This window comes from Solanum dulcamara, chromosome 6, assembly GCF_947179165.1.
Source record: "Solanum dulcamara chromosome 6, daSolDulc1.2, whole genome shotgun sequence".
NCBI classification, from domain to species: domain Eukaryota; kingdom Viridiplantae; phylum Streptophyta; class Magnoliopsida; order Solanales; family Solanaceae; genus Solanum; species Solanum dulcamara.
Genome location: NC_077242.1, coordinates 77,493,310 through 77,499,660, shown reverse-complemented (window position 1 = coordinate 77,499,660; position 6,351 = coordinate 77,493,310).

The window sequence follows — 6,351 nt, the reverse complement described above, 5'->3', positions numbered from 1 at the left end:
GTAGCCAAAGTCAAAATCCAAATTGATCTAACCAAACAAAGACCCCAGCACATTTGGATGGGCTTTGATGAAGATGAAAATGGAGATGGCAAGTGGCAATCCATTCAATATGAGGGAGTGCCAGACTACTGTCCCTACTGCAAGCATCAAGGTCACACATTACATGTCTGTACTGTTAAAAAAAGAGATGAGGATAATAAGAAAAAGAATGATCAAAAAGAGGAGGTCAGGAACACAGACAAGATCATCACTGATAAGAGAAAGGCTATGCAACATGCTACTGATCAACAAAAGGAAACACAACTCTAAGAAGACCAACACATTAAGGAACAACAAAACACTAACAGGGCTGAAGCTGAAAAAGGAAATCAAGAGCATACAAGATGGCAAATTCAAAGGAGAAGAGGCAAGAAAGATGGACAACACCAACAACATCAAACACAACAGCATAAAACACAAGTATACAGGTCAAAAGGGGAAAGTTCAGTACCTCACCAACACAATAGCAGCAACAGCAATGATGGAAGAAACCAGCAGTAGTCAGGTATGCCTAATAACCCCAAAGTTAAATAATTGTAATGTCCAAACTTGTAATGTTGAATCTGGAGTCCAGAGACAACCCCCTTCCCCAAAAAACAGTACATCCCACTCCCCATAATCCCATTCAGCAGGGTGGAACTAGCAGACCTTCAAATAAGGAAAAAGATCAAAATATTGATGCCAGAGTGGAACCAAGTTCAGAGTTGAATATTGTGGAATGCAACAATGTCAAAAGCACAGGTATTGACTTAATATTCCCACACCCCATGGCCCCCCCAATAATTTAAATGTGTTAAACAATTTTATTGTTCTGGCTGAAGAAGTATGTGGGGTTGAGGAAGGGGAAATACAGGAGAAAATCACTAACATGCAGGAAGGGGCTAACAGGGGGAGGAAATCTCTGTTGGTTGACCCTAGGAAAGACTATAAAGCCCCTGCAACCAATCCTCCAAATGCTAGCAGGTCAAGGATACAAGAACAACAAATTGATACCCAAAAAGAAGATGAGCTCAGAAGGAACAATCCCAATGATACAGTACAAGGTAATGTGGCTAATATTCAGTCCAATAAGGGTCAAAGGCAACAAACTGAGGTGCAGGCTACTCAACCAAATATGGGAGAGGATCAAACTCCTAATATCAGTAAAACAAACCATAGTACACATTCTCAGATCCTCAACAACAAGGCCACCTTATCTCTTAGCAAGAAGAAAAGGGATGTCATTTAAAAGAAACTTATCCAGGAGAAGCAATTAGGGCAACCAAGTGTGAATCTTAACCAGAGAACCATATCAGATGTTTTGGAAGAGGAGTACACAGCTACTGATCATGCCACACCTCTGCAAACTTATGATGTAACCAATGAAAGACAGGTGCTTAGTAAAGAAGACAGTTCAGAAGACTTGTCTGATGAATATAGGGTCACTCATTCTGAAGATGAGGAAGACCCTGACCAGTGGGAGGATAAATAACAAGAAGACCAACTGAAGGCATTCAGATCCACAATGATATCTCTAGTGCAGAAGGAAAGTCAGCAAGACAAGGAGAAGAATGATCCACCCTCTAAAAGTAAGCAAACAAAGAAGAAGACTAAACAAAGCACCATCAGTAGTTCTGATAATGTTGCTTTCACAAGCAGCATCAACACTAGGTCCAAAGCTCAAAAACCTTGATGATTAGTACAATATAGAAATCCACAGACAAGATTCTGAAACTTACAAACCAAAGAAATGTAAGATGAGAAGGAGCTTTTTACGTTACGCTTCAATAGAATGTGCTGGAATGCAAGGAGTATTGATACTCAGGGGCCCTTGACAGACTACAAAGGCTGAAAGATTTCCATAAGTTGTCTATTATAGCAGTGCTGGAACCATTCTCCAATAAATCTCAAATTCAGCTTCACAGAATTCTGCTAGGAATGGATAATGTTATGTCCAACTCCAACAGCAAAATATGGTGATTCTGGAACAAAGACATTGTATGCAACATTGTTGACCAGGATGAACAGCAAATGACTTGTGACATTACTCATGTGGCTTGTCCTAACAGCTACCTTATTACCTTTGTATATGCAAAATACAAGGACTATATGAGAAGAGACTTATGGGATAAGATGCTGCAATTTTCCAGTAAAGAAAACCTTGGTGCACCATTGGAGACTTCAATGTTATTACAGATGTTGAAGAAAAGATGGAGGGCCAACCATATAATATGAACAAGAGCTTTGAGTTTATTAGTGTGATAGAAGCCTGTGGACTCACTGATTTGGGGTTCTGTGGGCAAAAGTTCACCTGGTGCAACAATAGAGACAAAGATGCTAGGATTTGGAAAAGACTTGACAGGGCCATGGTTAATGATTCATGGTTAGAAGTCATGCCTGTAACAACTGTCAGTCATCTGGCCTCTACAGGATCTGACCACTGTCCTCTACTACTTGAAGGTGTGGCAAGACAGGGTAATGCTACCAAGTACTTCAAATTCTTACACTGCTGGACAGACAATGTGAACTTCCTTAGCACTGTAAAAGCATGCTGGGATAATCCTATGGAGGGTAATCCAATGAGAAGTTTCCAACAAAAATTGAAAAGAGTTTCTAATACTCTCAGTAAGTGGTCAAGAAATGAGTTTGGGGACATCTTTGCTTCAGTTAAAGAATATGAAGAGCAGGTGAGACAAGCTGAAGAGAAGATAATCAGTGATAATACTGAAGAAAACAGGTCCAAGCTACATCAAATCAATGCTCAATACATCAGATATTTGAAGATGGAGAAGTCTATCTTAAAGCAGAAAACTCAAATATAGTGGTTCAAAGATGGAGATGCAAACACCAGCTATTTTCATGCTATTGTCAGAGGAAGAAGAAGAAAACTTTTCATCCATCAGATTAGTGATGAACATGGCAACCCCATTCAAGGTGAGGACAATATTGCAAGGGCAGCCACTACACACTTTGAAAAAATATTCACTGGTGAAGAGAGACAGATCAGGGAAGATATTCTTCAATGCATTCCAAAGATGGTTACAGAGGAGCAGAATGAGGGCCTACAATCTTTACCTATTATGGAGGAATTGAAGAAAGTGGTGTTCTCCATGAGCTCTATATCAGCTGCTGGACCAGATGGAATGAATGGGAAATTCTATCAATCATGTTGGGATATCATCTGTGAAGACTTACTGAGATTAGTTCAGTACTTTTTCAATGGACATGGTCTTCCCAAGTTCATTTCTCATGCATGCCTAGCTCTACTGCCAAAGAATGAGCATCCTAACAGTCTCTCAGATTACAGACCTATTTCTCTTAGCAACTTCACTAACAAGATTATTTCTAAGCTTCTAAGTCTCAGAATTGCCCCAATTCTACCTCAACTAATCTCAGAAAACCAATCTAGTTTTGTTAAAGGCAGGAGTATTTCTGAAAATATAATGTTGGCTCAAGAAATCATCCACAACATCAAGAAACCAAAGGCTGGGGATAATGTAGTTATCAAACTGGATATGTCCAAGGCCTATGATAGGGTCTCTTGGTCATTCATATGTATGGTCATGAGGAGGATGGGGTTTGGAGAAATGTTGGTTGATATAGTTTGGAGGATTATGTCAAACAACTGGTATTCAGTCATCATTAATGGTGCAAGGCATGGTTTCTTCCACTCAACAAGAGGCCTCAAGCAATGAGATCCTTTATCCCCGACATTATTCATCGTTGGAGCTGAAGTGCTGTCTAGATTGCTCAACAATCTTCACCATCATTATCTATATACAGGGTTCCACATGGAAAGAAGAGGACCCCAAGTAAATCACTTGAGTTTTGCATATGATGTGATTATTTTCACATCTACCAGTTACTTCTCATTAACATTGATCAACAAAACTCTCAAATTGTATGAAGCCACTTCAGGACAGCCTATCAACAAAGATAAGAGTCAGCTCATGATGCCATTGAATACTCTAGCAGATGTAGTGGAAAGGGTCAGCATGATCACAGGATATAAATGCACTAATGGCCCTATCACTTACCTGGGCTGTCCACTTTATATTGGACGCCAAAGGATCATATATTTCACTAATATGGTTGCTAAAGTTCTAAGTAGAATCAGGGGCTGGCAGACTAAGATGTTGAGCTATGGAAGTAGAGTCACAATGGTGAAATCAGTGCTGCAATCCATTCCTATACACCTGCTGTCAGCTATCAGCCCAACCAAGACCACTATGAACCAGATCAAAAGGCTTATTGCTGATTTCTTTTGGGGATGGAACACTGAAAGAAGAAAATACCACTAGGCCTCATGGGATACTCTCAGTTATCCTTATGAGGAAGGTGGTATAGGTACTAAAAACTTAAGAGGATGTGTGTTTATCTTTCCAATACAAACAGTGGTGGACATTCAGATCAAAGAAGACTCTGTGGGGGGAATTCCTGAAAGCAAAGTACTGTCAAAGGGCTCATCCAGTCATTAAAAATGGGGCACAGGGCAGTCCCTCATGTGGAAGCATATGATGATCAACAAAAAGGATATAGAACCTCATATACAGTGGTGGATCAAGTCTGGAACAAGCAGCTTTTGGTGGGATGATTGGCTAGGGGTAGGTCCCTTAGCTTACCACAAGGAAAGCCTCCCTAGATTGAATAACACTATTGTATCAGAATTCATGGAGAATGGAGGATGGAATGAAGAGAAGGTAAGAAAACATGCACCCCTCATTTGGTGGGATGATTGGCTAGGGGTAGGTCCCTTAGCTTACCACAAGGAAAGCCTCCCTAGATTGAATAACACTATTGTATCAGAATTCATGGAGAATGGAGGATGGAATGAAGAGAAGGTAAGAAAACATGCACCCCCTCAGCTAGTGAGCAGAATTCTCAGCACTCCCATCAGCTACATTCCAAATATGCAGGATCAAGCCTATTGGAAGCCTAATTCTCATGGTAATTTCACTTGTTCATCAGCCTGGAGTTGGTAAGAAAGAAAAAGACAAGATCACTCACTAACAGCAACATATGGCACAATAGTATTCCTTGCAAGGCCTCTTTTCTGCTGTGGAGAGCTTTCAGACTTAAGCTCCCCACAAATGACAGAATTGTAGCCTTTGGACAGGAACCTGCTGCATGCTCTTGTTGCTATAGAGCAGGTCTTGATGATATAGACCATATCTTTGTATTAGGTTACTTTGCAAAACACATATGGAAGCACTTCTCAGGATCATGGGGTCTACAACTCAGCATCACACCATTAAAAAACCTATTAATGAGGTGGTGGCTAATCAAATACAACAGTGATCTGCACAAGTTAGTACTGCAAGCCATACCTATTTTTGTGTGTTGGAATCTATGGAAGAATAGATGTGCATGCAAGTATGGAGGCAAGAAGTCTAATGCAACTAGAGTAATCTTCTCAGTAACCAAAGATCTATATATGCTTATATCTACTGTGTATCCATATATTGATTTGCCAAGTGGGTGGGCAGACTTGGTTACCATGGTTGAAAAAAGCCAACAGGAATTGAGAGTAACCAAGGTATGCTGGACTAAACCACAGCCTACAATGGTCAAGCTAAACACAGATGGGAGTGCCCTTAACAATCCAGGGAAGATAGGGGCAGGGGGCATTCTTAGGGACCATAATGGAGTGCTGATATATGTCTTTGCCTCTTCTCTAGGCTTTGGGTCTAATAACCAAGCTGAAGTACAAGCAGCTCTTATTGGTATTCAATGGTGTCTACAATATGGATACAGTAGGGTAGCCCTTGAAGTAGACTCTGAGCTACTGATCAAGTGGCTCAAACAAGAGATGAAACCACCATGGAATATTCACACCTATCTCACTGAGCTGCAGGTATTGATTAGCAAGATGGAAAGCTTCCATTGCAGACATATCTTTAGGGAAGCTAATTTCCCTGCAGATACACTCTCAAAAGAAAGCCACATGAATGACCATACACAACACTACTACAGTTTTCAATAACTTCCAAGAGAGACCAAGGGATACTACAAAATGGACAAAGTTGGCATGGCTAGCTTTAGGAGAACAAAGATGAAGAAGATCCACCAACCACCTTGAAGGACATCACTAATCCTGCTCTAGTGTTAGTTTCCATTCAAGTAGATTTCTTCATACTTTGTAATAATAGCTGATATATATAATGATATTCAGGACCATTGTAAAAGGGAGTGTCTCCCTAGTTTACTGCTTTCCTAGAATAATTACCATACCACTAGAGATAAGGGATAATAAGGGATAGAGTAGCTATCTTCTCTTCTCTTGTCCTTTTGTTTATGCAGGTAGCTGCAGACATGGAAAATGTCAACCAGCAA